The following is a 21,245-nucleotide window of genomic DNA, read 5'->3' on the forward strand; positions in this document are numbered from 1 at the left end:
CAGATGATATTACGAAAGATTTAAAGAAGTCAACAATTAATAAATCTACCAAAAACTTAGAAGTACTGATGCGACTACTAAAGCAGTACGCCAACCCTTTTGCGTTAGAACTGTCAGAAGATCATCTTTACAATATATCGAAAGGTCAGTCGGTGAACGATGAAATATATAAATTTTTATAATCAGTTGAAATCGAGGGCGAAAAACAACATAAGAATTTCATTGCTGAGACTCGAGTAACACCAGATAGGTTTGATAAAGCCATTAAGAAAAATAAAATAATTAATTTTGAGTACAAGAATACGCAAAAAATCAAAATTGATGGAAAAGTGAAAGAAGTTAAGATGCAAAGAGATGTTTTTGGTCATCTACTTTATGCGTCAGTAAAAAATAAAATTGATATAGAAAAAGCATGAAGTTATCCTCTAGCCCCTATTCCGTTTTCACTCTGTCATACTAATGGAACTTATTAGTGAATTACTAGAATATCAAACTGAAATCGTAAATCCTCCAGAAGCAGACATTCACTTAGTTGATTGATTTTATTTATTACATACGTTGAAGAACCTTCCAAACAGTTATGGTAAAATCTCGAAGCATATATTAAAAATACTTACATATAATAGAAAAAAAGTACATATTATATTTGACAAGTACAAAAAACCCAGTATTAAAGATTTTGAACATGATCTGAGAGGTGAAGAGGACACACAGTATGACGTTATACGTAAAGACAATAATCGTCCCGCAGATTTCTGCAAATTATTGAGAAGTAACAACTTTAAAGAAAAATTTGTAGAATTTTTAATTAAAGATTGGACAAGGGACGAATTTATTACATTGATCACAGGAAAGACTATTAAACTTAATTATGATTAATGTTACACTTATGAGGTGTCTAGTGAAAATAAAATAAATAGAGTCATTGACTATAACCTCTCTTGTTATCATGAAGCAGCTGACACCAAAATTATGTACCACGTTTGTCAATTTAATACTAACTATCGTGTGCAAATACATTGTACAGATTCTGATATACCAGTAATAATGTTGGCAAATTTTAAGTATTTAAAAGATCAAGTTCAAATAATAATTAATTTAAGCACAAGTAAAAAAAAATGTACTTAAACATAAATGAAATTTATGCCAAGCTTGGAGATCAATTATCTTGGTCACTCGCCATATGCCATATTTGTACAAGGAATGATTACAATGCTGCTTTCTTTCGTAAAGGAAAAAAAGAGACCTTTCAATATTTTAGAGAAAAATAAAAATTGTCAAGAGGCTTTTATTCAACTCCTACGAAGTGAACATACAGCATTAACAACATCGAATGAGGTAGTTTGAATTATTGAAGAGTATGTATGTACAGTATACTCATTAAAAACAAAAACTGATATCAACAAAGGACGGTATGAATTATTTGAAAAAGGGTATAAATAAAAAAATGAAAATGAAGAAATTAAAAAAAAATCGTAGGGTATGATCCTTCCAGTTTGCCACCAACAAAACAAGAATTGTTGCAACAAATTAAAAGAACAGTATTCATCTGTAATGTATGGTGTAATGCACACATGCGGTGCCCCATGGAAAAATTGCCAGAAAATTATGGATGGACAATAATTGATGGCAAATATGAATATTATTGATTTGATGGTCCCCAAAGTCCATCTTTTGAAGAATTATCTTCTGACTTACAAGGTACCCTATTAATACTATTGTTATTTATTAATTGTTCAATCGGCAATTTATTTAATTTTTTCATGTTATTACAGAGTCAGATATCACGAATGAGGAAAATGAAGGAGATGAAGATGAGAGTGATGTTAGTAGCGAAGAAGATGAAGATTTATCAGATGAATCTGATGAAGATTAATTTTTTTTATATGTAAAAACACAAATTTTTGTACTTAGTTTACTACAAAATAAAGTTATTCAAATTTCGAAAAAGATGTTTTCACTTGTTTACGTACCGAAAGTCACGGCAGGAACACTTCCTCGCGAAGGTCACGATTACGGTTGAATCAACCAAAACACGATGTGGCTTCGTCGATATTTTCGCAATCGATATTTTCGCAACGAGGTACATACCGCACGGATATCATGAACATTTACAATAATGACGCGAATTTTTGTATAGACAGAATCATACCTGTTGGCGCATGCATAGCTGGAACGAGCGCAAAACCGGCAACACGCTGATATACGTCAAGGCGCCGGTGGTCGGTGGCTTCTCACGCACGTGGTGGCCACTTGATACAGGAACTTGGTAAAAACGCGAGGTCGATGGCTTCACGCAATCAGCGGTACACCAGCGAGCTCGTCCTCTGGAGACGTCCAGGATAGAATCCTCTTCCTCTGGATTAGTCTCCATGTAACTTGTAGGTTAAAGAGTCCCGCGAGTTAAAACAGAATTATTATGCAGCCTACTCTGCAGTTAACCACCACGAAGATGTAAAACTAACTTTAATATCGAATTGAGAACACTATTGAGACACGTCTATCACGATCAATCACGATCGATGATCAGACTGGATCAGACAACAACAGAGAGACACGATGGCGATTTCTCCCGCCTGCCTTGCCGAAATCGGCGCTACCAACCTCGTCGGATCATATTCTCTAGGCAAGTGTCTAAGGTGGGGATGGTGCAGCAGCGCCAATATCCCTAAACAAATTATTCAAGTGACACGATCAGTGGTGAGATATTGTGCAAGATTTATTAGAATTCTAGATAAAAGATAAAGTAAACTTCTCGATAAAGTGGGCTACCTTGAACATCCTGTAGAATGCTGTAGAATCAGAGTGGCCAGACGAGTACGACCTTGAAACTCGCGAGGGGAATACAGTACCCTTTCTCTGATGACCAGCAATATGCGCAAGCCCGACGGGCATCGAGTAAAGCGGCCCCTACACGTTCAATAATATTGTCAATGTAGATTGACAATATGTAATATTGAAGCTCCCGTCAATACGTTTCAATATAATCTCGTCAATCTAGCTATCAATGCGGCGACTGCGCATTGTGACGAATTTGTTACGACGTGACGTGGCGATTTTCAAATTAGAAGTTAACTTTTTAAAATGGTTAACAATACAGACGTGGCGTTACTTTTAACTTTGGCAGTCTGTGGAATAAAAAAATAAAAAAAAAGGAGTAGACGCTGGTCTAAAGAGTGGTATAAACTACGATCACTTTATACTCATGAAAATTTATTAAATTTTATCAGAGTTACAGAGCCAAACGATTACAGAAACTTCCTCCGCATGGATGAAGCGTCGTTTAATTATTTATTAGAGCTAATTAGGCACAAAATTGAAATAATAATAATCAGTGCGCTAGCCATTTTGTCTGTACATGATGCGATATGGTGCAAGATTTCTCGCGTATGCGCAGCGTTTTTTTTTTCTTTATATATATTTAGTAAATTAGATTAAATGGGGTACCTTGAGCACCCCGCAGAATTTTAAAAAAGTAGTATGATTTGATTTTGTTCGGGATTCGAATTATGGGATTTGCCGGCCGTTACGCCAACCGTCGAGCTACACTTGCTCTGGCTGTTTTTCATAATGTTTAGAGTCGCGTAGCGATCGCTCGTTACCGTTGCGTACGGCCGCGAGGTGTTTGTAAGCGCCCATCGCCGGTAAATCCCATAGTTTGAATCTCTAACGTTGCGTCTTACCGGATCATGCGATCGATCCGGAACCAATCGCGTGCGACCCCGCCTGCCGTTTCGTAGAATATTTAAAGGCCCTCCTTCGACGGCGCCTCGTCTGTTCGACTCAGTTCTCCGAATTAAGCTTCTCAATCTCTCTTCTTTACGTTTGCGACAATCACTGCGCTTTCTATATCGCAACTCTTCTTCGAAGTTCGTCTGGAGTTGCCTTCGAGCTGTCTTCTTTCGTGTCGCGATTCGTGCGTCTGCCCGCGTCAAGATTTTCCTCCGAACGCGGTGAAGATCTCCGTTCGCGGCGGCCCTCGTAAAGGAGTCGCACAAGATTTCCGTCGCGATTCAAAGGCAGACGTCTCGCACGATCAAGATTTCCGAATTGCGATTCGTCGACGACTGTTGATAGCTACAATTTCAATAAAGTGCAGTGTGAACTTCACTCTGAAGGTAATTTTCCTCCCTCATTCTCACGATCCTTTTCATTGCCGTCCTCGCGCGCTGATTACTGAGCGGTTCCAGCGTCAGGCGCCTCCGACCGTCGGTCGAAGCCGAACAGATTTTGCAAAATGAATGTATAAAATGTGTATTTCTGTATGTTTTGTAACTCGTAGGACATGTCCTGGAGTCTTTCTGTCCGGAACAGATCGTTTCGGTACATTCCTGCCAATATAATTACCTCAGGGTTCTGCTACCTCATCATCGTAATATAGACAAATATAGATACGCCTGCACATGGGCGAAAAATTTTGCACCATAACGCATCATTTTCTAGTGACATTGACGAAATATTGACAATAAACCTCCTAAACGCCAATGAGAGGCCTTCGATGGCGCACAAGACGATGGCGCACAGCTCTTTGGCGCACGCTCAATTGGATACAGCTCTTTGGCGCACACGGCTGTTTGGCGCACAACGGGATTGCACACCACAGAATACGAATTGCGCTCATGTAGAATTGGACACAAAATGGATTGCGCACAGAACGAGAATTCAGCTGTTGCCCCGACGGCACAGTCTGCCCGAGCCCACCGCCGGACCCAGCTAGCCGAGCCCCAGCCCGACACGTTACGGGCTAACGCAATGCTTGGCTCAGCGTTGAGACCAAATCAGGACGATTTAGCCTGGCCCCTGTGCACAAAAGGGCGCGATTTTCACCTGCCGGGGGCTCGAGCCCAGAGCCTGACGGCCGAGCTGGGATTCAGCCTGTTTTTGAGAGGGCAGCACGGTATCACACTAATGTGGCCAATCAGTGCTTCGATTGGGCCCAACTTTTCTCGCGCATGCGCGACACAGGGCGGGTTGCATCAATGTGGCAGTACTTTGCAAATGCGTAGCAGTCTCCCTTGTTACCGACAAAAGTATAATAAGTTAATAAATAAGACCTTTGAGGGCGATTGCTGCCTAGATTGACCTTTATCTGGCGTTTTTGACTACTGAAAAACCCCCCTGATAGCACAACGGACTCCACGGGGAGTGACGAAAACGCGCATAGGTTGACTCCACCTGGAACAACCTGGAACCGTCTGGATGCAGCCCACGGGGAATGCAGCTTTCTGCAGTCCAACTGGAACGCCACTCTATCCTGGATTCCGCTTCCCCGCAAGATGGCAGCACGGTCGCACTGATTGTGGGCTCGGCGCTGCACTCGCCCAATGGCGAGGCTCCGCGCCTGCGCACAAGCTGCTTCGGAGAGAAACGCTGGGATGAGCTATTACGCTCATCCTGTTCGTTTCTCGATCTCTACGAGACAACAACGTTTCGTTCTGCGCTCCTGCGATACTTTAAACATTTACTTGCTCACCACGTTGTGGTTACGTTCGTTCGAAATTGTACCTACAGTTTCCTCTTCTGTATTGTTGTATTGTGTTGATTCTACCGCGATAATAAATCGTGGTAAACGGTGAAATATTGGAGCATTTAATTTCCTCGACGATCTCCTTCGTTGACCGTTTCATACATCGTGAGAGTGTAGGCTCACGGGCAGATTCCTACACTGGTGACCCTCAGTTTATAATCGGTACACCGCGTGAGAAGAGACGGTGGAAGATACAGTCACTCCACATTGGTGACCCCTTCACCCTCTCATTTCCACATGATTAATGCGGCGAATGCCGTTACACCGACGAGATACTATTAAAGACTGCCAGCCTTACGGGAGTTGGCGAGCCTAAAATTTTTCGGTGTTCTCTTACGCCCTCTAGGATATATTCTGACTGGAGTGAGAAACAGGAGGCCACCGACGGCATTTCGTCGGTGCAGAAGACACTGTATGTATCGTGTTAGCAACGCGCCCGCGCGCTACACTCACCAGCGTACCTTTACTATATCCGTGTGCGCTGCTTGTGCGCTTATGCCAGCCACAATCTATTTTTAGCACTTGCCATGTTGCCATGTTGTATTGCTTTACGGCGGAAACGAAACTGAAATTCGGCTGTCGAGCCGTCGAGCGTATGAATGGCAATCTGGAGCTAGCATTCGAGTCCCCGTGCAGCGGGGATTTTTTTTTATTTTTATTTTTCATTACTTTTTTAATTACATTTTTTAACCTTCCAAAAAATTAAAAATATAAAAACTATGTTCAAAATATGTATTCATTTAAAATAGAAACGTTTTGTTACTGTCATAATTGCATTAATAAAAATATATTAATACCTTATTATACCTATAGGTATATGATCGAGAACAGGTTGATGGTATTTATTTGGACTGATTGGAGAATACGAAAATGCAGGAAGTATTTTTTAGTTTATGAAACAATTTGTAGATTTAGTTGTCAAACAAATAATAAAATAAATTGTATAATATATATAAATTGATTTTATACTAGCATACACAAGTTTATTTGATCTTCTGTCTTCCTATAATAAAAAAATACAGTCATAACTATAATTATAATAGAATTTCATAAAATATTGAGGTTATTGTAAACTCATCTTTTTTCGCAATGATGCTCTAATTTCATTGCTTATAAAATGTATCATAATTAAACTACAATTATCCTAATAACGTAGAATGTAGTACATATTAAGTTTTAATTACCAGGATTTTCTTCTTCGACGTTAAGCACCCTTTACTGCTTTTCGTAATTTACATATATGTACATTAGGCTGGACTTTATTTTTCGACCATGAAATTTTTTGGTCCCGTAAACCAGAATTGTAACAAATGTTGAGAAAATGATCTGGAAAAATGTTGGGGCCGATTGGATCATGGGAAAATGAGGCGCAGCAAATTTGAAAATTTTGAATTTTTTAAATCTTGACATAAATAGACGTTATGATATATCGTTGAATTTGTCTTTTTTCTCTTTAAGAATCCATATATAGCATAAACAGTTGTTGATAGAAAAACATCCGTGACCTTGAAAACTTGAAATAATGACTTTGAAAAAATTTTTTTTCTCTGATACTATATCCACCTCCTTATATACTACAACTTTTGTTTGAAGAGATTTTTCATACATACATAACTGACAGAGATATTAAGGGGCGTAATTTGCATTATTCGGAAGCATACAACTGCGCATATGTATAGCTATTTTCATAGCTACATGCTGCCGAATAATGCAAATTACGCCTCGTAAACGAAAAAATAGGACTTTTGAGGCAGATAGCGCCCTAGATCGATGTTTTATCTAGCGTTTTTGAGTAGTGAAAAACCCCGTGTTTGTATTATCGAGAAATGAGTAAATGAATATTTTGCAATCCTGGAAGTCTCTCTACTCTCTTATAAATAAATTCATTAATATGCTCCAATCTACAAAAGAAAAACAGTTATAATATCGGAAAAAGAAGTTATTATGAATAATAAGTAGTCTGACTGAAACATAGACTGAAGGTGGTCAATGATACCGCTGAACGGGGCGTTAAACTAATGGAGGATCATAATAAAATTTTATATAGAAACAAAGAGGAGAAATAATATATACTATACAAACTGTGATGGAATATCGACAGCAGTATCCTGACGCCACAAAACAGATTTGTCAAAGGATTTTTAAATATTTTTTAATATAGAGAGAAACACCTGATCAATCCCTACATGCGATTAATTGCATTCTTAAGAGGTATTGAAGACAGCTTATTAACTGAGAGTTATTAAATTTTTCATTTTCCTCAGAGTCAGTAAGTTCTTTATTTTTCTCGGAGTCATTAAGTTTTCCATTTTTCTTGGAGTCATTGAATTTTTCATTTTCCTCAGTGTCATTAAGTTCTTTACTTTTCTCGGAGTCATTAAGTTTTCCATTTTTCTTGGAGTCATTGAATTATTGCCATACTTTACCATATTGTAATCTTCTAGGTGTATTGTATAACTTCCGTAAGGATATTTTAATGATATTATCGATACATATCTAAGTTCATTCGGAGAAAATTCGTTAAAAAGCTAGAAATATTGTCTTTTAAGTTTTTCACATTCAACGTGCATTATTCAAGCTTTAATACATATAAAGAGCAGGCACGTGTTTGGCGAATATACCTAATGTAGTTCTAAAAAAACCAAGTATATTAAAAATCACGTTATAAGTTAAGAAAGAAAACCATTATTACCATTATCTATGTCATCAGAACGCAGAGTATTTGAATCTCGGATAACGCAATAACTCGTCCGCCCGAACTTGTTCGATTCTTTTCGTACCCACCCGACGAATTCGAAGTCGAATCGACGGGCCGCCGGACTTTCTGCGACCCGACCCGACCCGAACCCGAACATCGAGCGGCCCGCACATCCCTAAATTATTTATAAGTATAAATATATTATATTAAATGACCTATTATAATAACCTATATTAGGTAATTATGATCACACTTTAAATAAGTAAATATGGCTCAAATTGTGCCGTATTTAGGCTCATTTTAATTAGAAGAATCTCACAAATACGTTGGTAATTCCGTAAAAAAAGATTGAAAAATAAAAAACTTTCCTATGTGCATTGATGTAATCGGTACGCAGCCTTTTGAACTGTGTCGGCTGCCTCGTACCTCAGTCCTTGTCGTTTACGCGCTGTCGTAAAAAAAGTTCTGGTACATATGTTGATAGTCTAAAAATATGATTACAATGCTATTTTTCAATTTCTCTAAAAAACCTGCATTTGTCGAATTTTTGCGTGTTTTTCACTTTGTGTGTAATTAACATTTTGAACCAAAAAATCGGGAAAAATCTCAAATATCAATTTCAATTAAATGCAATTATATGATTAAATTAATGCAAGTAAATGGGGAAAATCGACCGAAAATTGAATGGCACAACGGCTGTTTAAATAATTCGAAGGACTACCTCGTCCGGCTGGGCCCTTCATTCCAAATTGTAATATTCCAATATTCCAATATTATTTTAAATATATTCAAGTACTATTTAAAACTATTAATGAGTTTTAACAACAAAATATTTTAAATAGAAAACTAAATTTTGACATATAAGATAAGATTATAGCAAGCTTGCTATAAATGTCGAAAACTCGAGTCTGGCCAGATATGAGACATTCAATTTTCAGGAAACACTATTCTATGATGACGAACGGAGAAAAGGGAAGTGAAGCTCGAGGGCTTCGGTCGCCGTGGAATGGAGTGAAACATTGTAACATGATACGGGTCGGGTCGGGTATATCGGTGTGAGACTACTAATCAAACAACAAAGCTTAATTATTTATCATTACTTTTTTATAGGATTTTCCTTAACATATTTGGTGAATTTTGTTTCTTTTTATGAAAATGATACCAAAATTATATAATTCCGATGATATTTGCTTATGCAATGAGCGACGCAAGTTTCGGACACAATGAAGGACAGCGTCGGGAAAAAAGAGACGCGGGAAGTCCTTATTCTTTTAAGATTTCGACTTCGACTTCGTCTGCTAGCTCTTCGCCTCGTCGCACAATGTACTCATAAATGAATCATGTTTCAGGAAGTGGTTCAGTTTAGAATGAAATAAAATAATGTTACACGCACTTTTTAAATAGCGTCATATATGGTGCAAGAAATATTCGTATAGAGTCAAATAGAATTATTTTTTTAGATATCTTCGTACGAAATACTGCCTCTAAATAACATTGTATGGATAGGAGCCGTCGAAAATTAGTTTAATTAGTTAATACTTTTATCTTGTTACTACCTCTACTTTAATAATTGCAGTCAATAATGCTGTCGAGCATTACAAGTATGGGATAAATAAGTAAAAAAATTAATTTTCTGTTTCCTACTAAGGATCTTAATAAGAACGATTGAATTTTGTCATTACACAACATAACAAAATATTTTTTAAGAATCATTATTTTATATATAACGCAATAATGTTCAAATTACTTTTAAATTCCAATACATTTGTAGAATATTACGTAGTAATTACTTCCATTTTTCCTACATCTATAAACTATCGATTATATTGTAAACAATTATTACAATGGTGATAATAAGGAAAATAAGAATGCAATAAGAGAATTATATATAGTATTATAAGGCTGAAACAGGTGTGTTTCGTCGTCGTTCGGCTTCCTCGCGTTCGGGCTCCTTGGTGTTGAACAGCTCGTCGACCCAGGGTTCTAAACGACAAGTGGAGTGACGACGCGAGGAACGGAGTCGGTACGGGTGAACTAACTGAGACGAGTCGGTTGCGGGTAAATAAATTATACTCGCTGCCTTTCGGACGCGTAAGCTACGGTGCCTCAGGATCCGGTTCCTCAGGATATAGTGCACGGTGATAGTGCTACGGTGCCCGTGAGTTTAAAACGTGTGACCGTGAGAGTACTACCTGTAAGAGGCGTAGGGTGCAGGCAGGATGGACAGGAGTAGGGTTAGATCGCGACTGTCGTCGTGATCTCCCTACCTAGGCCGGGTTGTAGTGGTCCTTCGATGTCCGTGACGCACGGGTCATCGAAGTTCCTCCGGACAGTCGTTCAGGGAGTTCGGTCAAGGTGACGCACCTTGTCTGGCTCGACTGGCCTCGTGGGCGACTCGCCTCACGAGGGTGACTTTCTAGGCGGTTCTTAGGCGACGGCGAAGGGTGACGCACCACTTCTAGTTCGGCCGATTTCGTGGACGACGCGTCTCACGAAATATACCGGTGACGCACCGGGTATGTTCGAGGTGGAGTACAACTCGCACCAGCGGAGCGACAGGATAACTGGACAGGAGACTCTCCGACGAAGTCAAAGGGTGACGCACCGCTTCTTGTTCGTCGGCTCTCGGAGGCGACGCGCCTGGCGAAAGTGACCGGTGACGCACCGGGTGTTCGAGGTGGAGCACAGCTCGCACCAGCGGAAGTACAGGATAACTGGACAGGAGGTTCTCCAACGAAGTCAAAGGGGTGACGCACCACTTCTTGTTCGCTGGCTCTCGGAGGCGACGCGCCTAACGAAAGTGACCGGTGACGCACCGGGTGTTCGAGGTGGAGCACGGCTCGCACCAGCGGACGGGCAGGACGGCAGGGTTCCGACGAGGCCGAAGGGGTGACACACCGCTTCTTGATTGTCGACTCTCGGAGGCGACGCGCCTAGCGAAAGAGACCGGTGACGCACCAGGTGTTCGAGGTAGAGCACGGCTCGTACCAGCGGAACCAGGATGCCGATAACGGCGGAGACGTGGACAACGGTTACAGGTAGAATACTCACAGCACTGGAATATCGCACGATGTTGTCCCTGGATAACTGCTGGCAGACTCAGGTGATTTTAGTCTGTTCGCGACGGCTTTTATAGGAACGGTTCGGTGGTAAGGGACGGTGGTGCGGTGCGGTATTTTGATGGTGACGTATACCTTCTTCTGAACGGTATTTTGGAAGTTTGATTTGGATTCCCGTTGGAATATGGGCCTGGGTGCGGGGTACGTGCGGTACAGGCGGTGTTGTTGTTATGACAGGAGGCCGGTGGTACGTTACTAGATTCGCGTCGTTGTGTATAACCGGTGGAGGTGTGACAGGGGTTTGTTCGTAACAGGCCTACGTTATGTAGGTCTGTTACACCCCCCTCCTTCTTCGGGGTGACGAGCGAAAGGCGGCGAGACTGATTTATTCAGAAGAAACAGGTTTGGTATACATTGTTACAAAAGAAATTCGTAATACTGGTTGGTATCAGAGAAACAATAGGTGTGTGTGTGTATGTAGTGTCAGTGTGGTGCTGCGTCGTTGTTGTTCCCCTTTCGTTGTCGGCATCGCCTCAGTCGTCCGGCTCGATCGAATTTTAGGACCCACCTTCGTCCCCTATAGACGCCAGGAAGCGTTTGGAGGTGGTCAACCGTAGTGGTACCTCAATGCGTCGGCCATTTGGTAGTAGGTACCATGTTGTTGGGCACGTCGCGTTTTTCCTTTGGTACCGTATTGGCGTCAGTGTGTCGCGGTGGTCTGTGGGTGTGGGGAAACCTTCGTTCCCTGGTTCCTTGCTTCGCGGCTCCTTTGGGCTGTGTGTGCCTGGCTGCTGGTGAACTGAACTGGTTCTGTGAACTGGACAAATGCTCTGGATTATTTTCCGGGGTCGGCCTCGGCCGCGTGGGGCCGGAGTAGCCGTCGGGGCAGGGGCAGGTGCGGGTACCCTGGTCTGTTCTGCGGGGGTATCTGGTTGCGCGTCCGGTTCGGTGCTCTCCGGGCGAGCGTCGTTTTCGGGGCTGTGTTCCGGTTTGAGATCCTGGATATGGATGTGTCGAATCCATTTTCTCCTTCCGTCCTGGAGGTCAACGATAACTGGCGATATTATGCGTTGTACCGTATAGGGACCGCTATATTTTGGGGCTAGCTTAGCAGCTATGCCCGCTCCCTTGTCGGACAGTGTATGTTCCTTTTTCCAAACGCGATCCCCTATGGCCGGTCTCCACTCGCGGCGTCGCAGGTTGTAATATTTCTCTTGTCTGCCGACGGCTTGCGCTAAGTGGAGTTTGGCCAGTTCCTGGGCTTCTCGTAGATTTTTCCAGCGTTGGTGCGGGGTGGCGGTTGGCTCGTCTGCTGCTTGCTGTCCTGGTACTCTTAACTCTCGGCCTTGGTTCAGGTATGCCGGCGTGTATCCGGTCGCCTCATGCCATGCGGTGTTGATGGCAAACCTTGCCTCGTCTAATTTTTCGTCCCAGCTGTCGTGGTTTTTCCCGACGTACTGAGCTAGCATTGTTTTCACGACTTTGTTTGCTCTCTCGACCGGGTTGCACTGTGGTGCATACGGAGGTGTACGGCGGTGCGTGATGCCGGCTGCCTGTAGTAGACTGGTAAACGCCTCTCCAATGAATTGGCGTCCGTTGTCGGATATAATGATCTGTGGCGCTCCGTGACGTAGGATAATATCCTTCTGGATCGCCGCGGCGACAGCAGTGCTGGTGGCTTTTCGAAGGGGTGTAAGTTCGACCCACTTCGAAAAGCGATCGAGTGCGACGAGTAGCCAGATGTGTCCGCGGCGTGATCGCGGCAGTGGCCCAACCAGATCTACGGACACGGTGTGCCACGGTTGTGTCCCGGGATTAGCGTGGAGGCGTCCTGGTGGCGGTACAGGCGGTGACTTGTATTGTTGGCAGCTGACGCAGCTGCGAACGTGTCGTGCGATGTCTCGGAACATCCCTGGCCAGTGGTACCTCTGGGCAATGCGGACGCTCGTTTTGGCGATTCCTAGATGTCCCGCGGTGGGGTCGTCGTGAAATTGCCGTAGCACTGCCTCTCGGTCGATCGCCGGTATGCATATTTTCCATGCGTTTCCGGAATCTGGCTCGTTGTAATCGAGCTGATGCGGTATTCGTCGTTGCAGTTTTCCCTCGTAAATCCGGAAATCGGGAACTGAGGCGGGGTCGTGCTGCACGGTTTCCATCTTCTTCTCGTACCAGGAGTCGTTACGCGGTTTGGTGCGGAGGAAACTGACGCCTGGTACAGGTTCGATGCGGGATAATGCGTCGGCTACATGGTTCAGCTTTCCTGGCCGATACTGGATGTCGAAGTCGTACTGTTGCAGTTCGAGGGCCCATCTCGCCAGTCGTCCGGTTGGACTGTCGATTTGTTGCAACCAACGAAGTGCCTGGTGGTCTGTGAGAACCGTGAAATGGTAACCTTCTAGGTAAGGTTTCATTTTCCGAATTCCCCAGACGACGGCCAGACACTCCTTCTCCGTTGCGCTGTAGTTTCGCTCTGTGGTGCTCAGCGTGTGGCTGGCATATGCGATAACTCTTTCCTCGTTGGCAGGACCCTGTGTGAGCACGACTCCCAGGCCGTGGTCACTGGCGTCGGTCTGGAGGGTGAACGGCTGTTTGAAATCCGGGCAGGCGAGTACTGGTGCGGTGACCAGTTTCTCCTTCAGTGTCTGGAATGCATTCTCCTCGGCCTCGGTCCATTTCCACTTTGCGTTTTTCCGTGTAAGCTGCGTGAGCGGTTCTACTATTTCCGCAAAGTTTGGTACGAACCGCCGGTACCATGAGGCCATGCCGTGAAAACGTCGAACTTCCCGTATGTTTTTTGGTGCAGTTATCTTTGCGATCGCGCTCGTTTTCTCTGGGTCGGTTCGTATCCCCTGCTGGTCGACAATGTGTCCGAGGTAGCGGAGGCTGCTAACGCAGAACCGACATTTATCGGGATTCAGGCGGAGTCCGGCTGCGCGGAGGCGTCGAAAGACTTCTCGTAAATGTCGCTGGTGTTCCTCGAGGGTCTTACTGGTGATGATTATGTCATCCAGGTATGCGAACGCGTATGGTTCGAGTTCAGGACCGATTATTCGGTCGAGCAGCCGTTGAAATGTGGCGGGTGCCGAATGTAGACCGAACGGCATGACTCGAAACTGGAATAAACCCTTTCCCGGTACCGTGAAGGCGGTGAGCGGTCGGCTGGTATCTTCGAGTGGGACCTGCCAATACCCATTTTTTAGATCGAGGGTAGTCAAATACCTCGCCCCTCGTAATTTGTCGAGAGTTGCCTGGATATGTGGCAATGGGTACGCGTCCTTCTCGGATCGGTCGTTTAGTCGACGAAAGTCGACGCAGAACCTGGGCTTTCCGTCTTTTTTCTTCACAACTACCACCGGTGAGCTCCACGGGCTGCTGGACGGCTCTATTACTCGGTCATTGAGCATTTTCTCAACTTCCTCGTTTATTATCGCTTGCATTGCCGGATTTCTGGGTTGGTAGCGCTGTTTGAGCGGTGTTTCATAGAGTAATTTGATACGGTGCTCGATGAGGTTTGTTCGTCCCGGTACCGCTTCAAACAGTTTCATTTCCTCTTGTAGGAAGTCGTCGAACTGTCGGCGGGCACCTTCATCTGGTACACGGAGGCCCATTTGCTGGCATGGTTCGGACAAGCAGGCGGTGGGCCAGGTTGCTATGTCGTATGGCGGCTTCAGGTTCATTCGGAGTGCCGCGATAGCTTGAATGCCCAGTAATACTGGCGGACCCATATTCGGCAGTATGGTAAAGTCCTGCTGGTTTTCGGTGCCTAGTGCGGTGAATGATAGTCGTATGCGGCCGGCGGGTTGCATGCTCGTGCCGTCTGCTAGGCTGATTAGCGTGCTTGGTTCGGATGCTTGCATGCCTTGTTCGAGTGCCCATTCGTACGCTTCGGCGTTGATACAAGACAATTGGGCACCGGTGTCGAGCAAGGCGTCGATTTCCCTTCCTAATATTCGAATCGGTAGGAAGGGGCGGGGCGTATACTTTATGTCTGGGGCCGGCGTTCGCCCGTTCGCGACGAGCCCCGTGCGTCGTTTCCCGGTGGATGACACTCCTTCGTGAGTATTCCGTCTCGACCACATCGCGAGCAAAATTTCCGGTAGGCGTTTCTACACTCGAAACGGGTGTGGCCCCGTTGTTTACATCGCCAGCAGTGTGTCATTCGGCTGTAATTGCTGCCGTTGTCACCTTGGATTGCGCTGGCGTCCCCTTCCCCGCGGGGTGTGTTGTTCGTTTGGGCTGGTCGTGCCTCGATTGGTTCGGTGCGGTGCTGGCTTGGTGTGTGGTCCCGGTTTTCGTTGGTGGCGGCGGCGAGGGGCCGGCTGGCCGTCCGTTGCATTTGGTTTTTCCGCTCCATGGCTCTCTCGATGCGTTGCACGTGTCGGAGCAGGTCTCGGATGCTGGAAATCGATTCTGGATCGATGATGGCCGTGTAATCTGGCAACATGTTCTCATATATGGTTTCCAAATATTCGTCTGTCGGGATGAGTGCTCGTCTCATGAGAGTGGTGAGCGCGTTCATGTACTCATGGAACGGTTCTCCGGGTTTCTGTACGCGTGCTCGTGCTTCACGTGCTCGTTGCACCGGGGTCTTGTGACCGGCGTAGATCATCAGGAAGTCTGCGGTGAATTCCTCCCATGTGCTGATCTGGTAGCGGTTGTCCCGGTACCAGTCTTGGGCATCTCCTCGCAAAAGTTCCGGCACCCCTTCTAGTAATTCTGCGTCGGAGATGTGGTATGAATGGGCCAGTTCCCCTATCCGTTCGAGGAACCGGAAAGGGTCCTTGCCGTCCGTCGTGCATCCCCATTTGCGCATCCGGTCCATTCTCTTTCCGGTGTCTTCTTGCTCTTCTGCGGCCGCTCTACTGGTGCCGGCCATTGGGTCGGCTTGTCGGGACGTGCCTGGTTGCATGGTGTTTAAAAATTGCGGGGTCTTCGGTTCGGTCATGTCGAAGAGGTCGGTGATCTGCAGGTTAATCAGATCGGCCCACTGTTGACGGTGTTCGTCCGTAGTCCCGGTGGTTGACCGATTTCCTCGGCGGGGGTTTGCAACGGTGTGTTCGCAATTTCGACTCTCGGGGCAGGTAATACCGGTGCGCATCCAGAGATGGCGTCTGGGGTACGAAACACGTGTGTGTGCCGGCGCGGTCACGGTTCAACGCGGCTCAGGAATATAACGCGGCGTACTGGTCCTCTGGTTACGCGCGCGTTACCGTGTTGAACCGGTGATCGTTTATTTTGAAAAGCTAATTGTCGCTAATCGCGACGCGGATGCCTTTCCTTCAGTCCCTGTTCGGGCGCCATGAAACAGGTGTGTTTCGTCGTCGTTCGGCTTCCTCGCGTTCGGGCTCCTTGGTGTTGAACAGCTCGTCGACCCAGGGTTCTAAACGACAAGTGGAGTGACGACGCGAGGAACGGAGTCGGTACGGGTGAACTAACTGAGACGAGTCGGTTGCGGGTAAATAAATTATACTCGCTGCCTTTCGGACGCGTAAGCTACGGTGCCTCAGGATCCGGTTCCTCAGGATATAGTGCACGGTGATAGTGCTACGGTGCCCGTGAGTTTAAAACGTGTGACCGTGAGAGTACTACCTGTAAGAGGCGTAGGGTGCAGGCAGGATGGACAGGAGTAGGGTTAGATCGCGACTGTCGTCGTGATCTCCCTACCTAGGCCGGGTTGTAGTGGTCCTTCGATGTCCGTGACGCACGGGTCATCGAAGTTCCTCCGGACAGTCGTTCAGGGAGTTCGGTCAAGGTGACGCACCTTGTCTGGCTCGACTGGCCTCGTGGGCGACTCGCCTCACGAGGGTGACTTTCTAGGCGGTTCTTAGGCGACGGCGAAGGGTGACGCACCACTTCTAGTTCGGCCGATTTCGTGGACGACGCGTCTCACGAAATATACCGGTGACGCACCGGGTATGTTCGAGGTGGAGTACAACTCGCACCAGCGGAGCGACAGGATAACTGGACAGGAGGCTCTCCGACGAAGTCAAAGGGTGACGCACCGCTTCTTGTTCGTCGGCTCTCGGAGGCGACGCGCCTGGCGAAAGTGACCGGTGACGCACCGGGTGTTCGAGGTGGAGCACAGCTCGCACCAGCGGAAGTACAGGATAACTGGACAGGAGGTTCTCCAACGAAGTCAAAGGGGTGACGCACCACTTCTTGTTCGCTGGCTCTCGGAGGCGACGCGCCTAACGAAAGTGACCGGTGACGCACCGGGTGTTCGAGGTGGAGCACGGCTCGCACCAGCGGACGGGCAGGACGGCAGGGTTCCGACGAGGCCGAAGGGGTGACACACCGCTTCTTGATTGTCGACTCTCGGAGGCGACGCGCCTAGCGAAAGAGACCGGTGACGCACCGGGTGTTCGAGGTAGAGCACGGCTCGTACCAGCGGAACCAGGATGCCGATAACGGCGGAGACGTGGACAACGGTTACAGGTAGAATACTCACAGCACTGGAATATCGCACGATGTTGTCCCTGGATAACTGCTGGCAGACTCAGGTGATTTTAGTCTGTTCGCGACGGCTTTTATAGGAACGGTTCGGTGGTAAGGGACGGTGGTGCGGTGCGGTATTTTGATGGTGACGTATACCTTCTTCTGAACGGTATTTTGGAAGTTTGATTTGGATTCCCGTTGGAATATGGGCCTGGGTGCGGGGTACGTGCGGTACAGGCGGTGTTGTTGTTATGACAGGAGGCCGGTGGTACGTTACTAGATTCGCGTCGTTGTGTATAACCGGTGGAGGTGTGACAGGGGTTTGTTCGTAACAGGCCTACGTTATGTAGGTCTGTTACAAGGCAATTACAGAATAGGTAATGTCAGCATTCTACTATATCATTCTTCTTCAACTTGACGAATATCTCGTCGATTGTGGAACTTTTAGCGCTGTGGTATATCAGATCACTGTAACTTTCACGTTATCCCCGCGCCCGTTGCGCCCGGTAACCGGGCGCAACGGGCGCGGGCACCGACGAGATACTATTAAAGACTGCCAGCCCCTGTGTTATTCCGCGGGACCAGTAAGTGGGCGCGAGTGGGCGCGGGGATAACGTGAAAGTTACAGTGATCTGATATACCACATCGCTAAAAGTTCTAAATAGTGCCAAAATAGTGCCAAAACATCGTCTGAAATATGGCGGAGAATGTAACATTTAATAATAATCGATATGGTTTCGTGATAATTCGCATTCTCACCGATACATCGCGACGAGAATCTCCTCAGTGGTCTTCTTTACCGACAAAATGCTGTCGTTGGCCTTCTGTTTCTCTGGATGGAGCCAGAATATATTATAGAGGGCGTAAGAAATACCGAAAAATTCGAGTCCCGCCAACTCCCATAAGGCTGGCAGTCTTTAATAGTATCTCGTCGGTGGCGCGGGGATAACGTGAAAGTTACAGTGATCTGATATACCACGTCGCTAAAAATTCGAAATAGTGCCAGAATAATGCCAAAACATCGTCTGAAATATGGCGGAGAATGTAACATTTAATAATAATCGATATAGTTTCGTGATAATTCGCATTCTCGCCGATGCATCGCGACGAGAATCTCCTCAGTGGTCTTCTTCACCGACAAAATGCCGTCGTTGGCCTTCTGTTTCTCTGGATGGAACCAGAATATATCCTAGAGGGCGTAAGAAACACCGAAAAATTCGGGCTCGCCAACTCCCATAAGGCTGGCAGTCTTTAATAGTATCTCGTCGGTGCTGGCAGTCTTTAATAGTATCTCGTCGGTGATACAGGGCATCGCCGTCGGTAAGGGCAGATCGCACTAATGTGGCAGATGTCGATAAAGTAGATTTCTATTGTACAAATATGTAGCAGTTTCCCTTTTTACCGACAATACTGATTTTTGAATGAATATTCAGTCACATGCAAGGAGAGAAAACGAAAAAAAAAATAATCTGTGCAATATAAAAATTCTCTGCATCGATTGCAAGAGATGGAAGCTAAGATTAAAATGTCCCCATGCAAAAAAGACAAAGTGTCGTATAAGGGAAAAGAAAATTTACTTTTTCTTATTTTTTAATACGCCGCAGGGAGTTGGTAAAGACACATGGACAATGACACAAGGAATATATATATATATATATATATATATAATAAATATTATAATTTTTTATTATTACTATGCTTTATTATTGGACGAACACCTAAATATCTCTTCAGGTTATTGTGATGCAAAAAATATTTGTTACGTAATGTGCACGGTGTGCCAGATATTTGGTCCATTGACACCATGCACATTACGTAACAAATATTTTTTGCATCACAATAACCTGAAGAGATATTTAGGTGTTCGTATTTAAACGGAACACCCTGTATATTGTGATTATTACACGTTGTTGCCTCTGCTTCCCGAAACTTGTGGCCCGTAGCACGTTCTGGCATAGGTGGGATACCTAAAAAATACGAAGAAAATCAGTAATGTACAATATATGCATGTGCGTTGAATGGCATAATTAGATATACGTACCACGTGAAAAATTAGAGGTCTTCCTCTTCCCCGGTTGCCGCAGCTTCCTTCTCCTCCTTCCCTGGATAGCACATTATATTTATCCTCTGTTCTGTAAATTAGATTTTCAATTACACAGTGAGTAAAGGTGAGTATTTAATCTTCTTCGCTTATTGCTCATCTCAACGAATTTTCTAATTTCTGGTGCTACAATTACAAAAGGTCTTCTGACGTTTTTCATCAACTAATATACCTAACTGATTCAAATATTGCAATGATATTTATAAAAAATCGATTAAGTTGAACTACAAACAAAAGAATGTACTACCAGAAATAAAAAAATTCGATGATGAGAAGCAAGTGAAGGAGATTAAATACTTGCCTTACTGAATTGGTTTAAGCCATCATTTTGCCGATTTAGAATATTGCTAAGCTAATTCTAATCTGAATGGGCCAAAGCTGAATTGTGTTGGATTTGTTTAAAGTGATAAATGATAATAATGATAATGAAAAGAGAGTGATAAAGTGATAAAGAAACAAACAATTTACTATTTTGGACTCTACATTGAAGTGAACATACTCGCCCCGTAGCACCTCATACGAGATGGCAAATGGCACTGTCGCGTGGTGTGCCGACAAGCGTTCTCACGCTTTTCCACGCGAAGATTTTGGGAGACATTTGAGCAAAATGAAACCGATTAACCAATATAAATATGTACAAATACCTTCCGTTCTTCCTTCCTTCCGCGTAGTGCACGTAATCCAAGTAATCCACGTAATCACATAATCCAAGCAAGTCAATCTAATCAATAGTCAAATAGTCAAATGCCGCAACGCAGACCGCACTCGCGAGTGTAACGTGTAACCACAGAGCGAAGTTATGTAAATATATCTGTGATTGTGTCAAGAAAAACGCTGCATGTCACAATTTCAAAAAATTTCAGTTTATGCATTTATTGAACTTTATAGTGTAGAATTAGGTATTTACCAGAAAAAACGTCACGAAAATCAATTCAAAAGGCTCGAAAAAATAATACAATTTATAACCAATGTCCTTGTCAAAGCATTAGTGATCAAAACTTTAAACGACAATATCTCGAAAGTGAAAGTACAATGTGACATGCGGCGGCGTCCTCCTGACAACCACAGATATTACGACCGAGCTAAGCGAACGAGAACTTGAGAACTGTTGAGAGCAGTGTCGCCAGATGAGGGGAGTCACGGTGAAATGATGTACCCCCTCTCTGATGACCAGGGTAATATGTGACACGTTGCGCATGCGCGACGGGGATTTAGTGGGGCGAATGGAAGACACGTTGCGCGTGCGCGATGGGGACGCAACAATGACATGACATTTCGCAGGTTTTAGGTTATTGCCGCGTAAAATTCACCCATTTACTTATTTCACATACTATGTAATTATTGATCCCTTTATGTCTATGTTGTGAGTTGTATTTCTTTAAAATCTAACGTTACAAATAAAACATAATTTGTCAGTTTATCATG

At 44.7% G+C, this 21,245-nt stretch overlaps 2 long non-coding RNA genes across 2 annotated transcripts; one reads left to right on the forward strand and one right to left on the reverse strand.

The window, feature by feature from the left end:
• LOC143208271 (uncharacterized) lies at positions 1-1,898 on the forward strand. The gene is made up of 2 exons (XR_013008880.1): positions 1-1,701; positions 1,776-1,898. It is a non-coding gene; the product is annotated as an uncharacterized LOC143208271 (long non-coding RNA).
• Positions 1,899-19,325: 17,427 nt separating this feature from the next.
• LOC143208022 (uncharacterized) lies at positions 19,326-20,941 on the reverse strand. Its single transcript, XR_013008812.1, has 3 exons — positions 20,465-20,941; positions 19,761-19,851; positions 19,326-19,686 (listed from the first exon to the last, which is right to left on the reverse strand). It is a non-coding gene; the product is annotated as an uncharacterized LOC143208022 (long non-coding RNA).
• Positions 20,942-21,245: the final 304 nt, after the last annotated feature.

This window comes from Lasioglossum baleicum, chromosome 1 (assembly GCF_051020765.1).
Source record: "Lasioglossum baleicum chromosome 1, iyLasBale1, whole genome shotgun sequence".
In the NCBI taxonomy this organism is placed as follows: Eukaryota; Metazoa; Arthropoda; class Insecta; order Hymenoptera; family Halictidae; genus Lasioglossum; species Lasioglossum baleicum.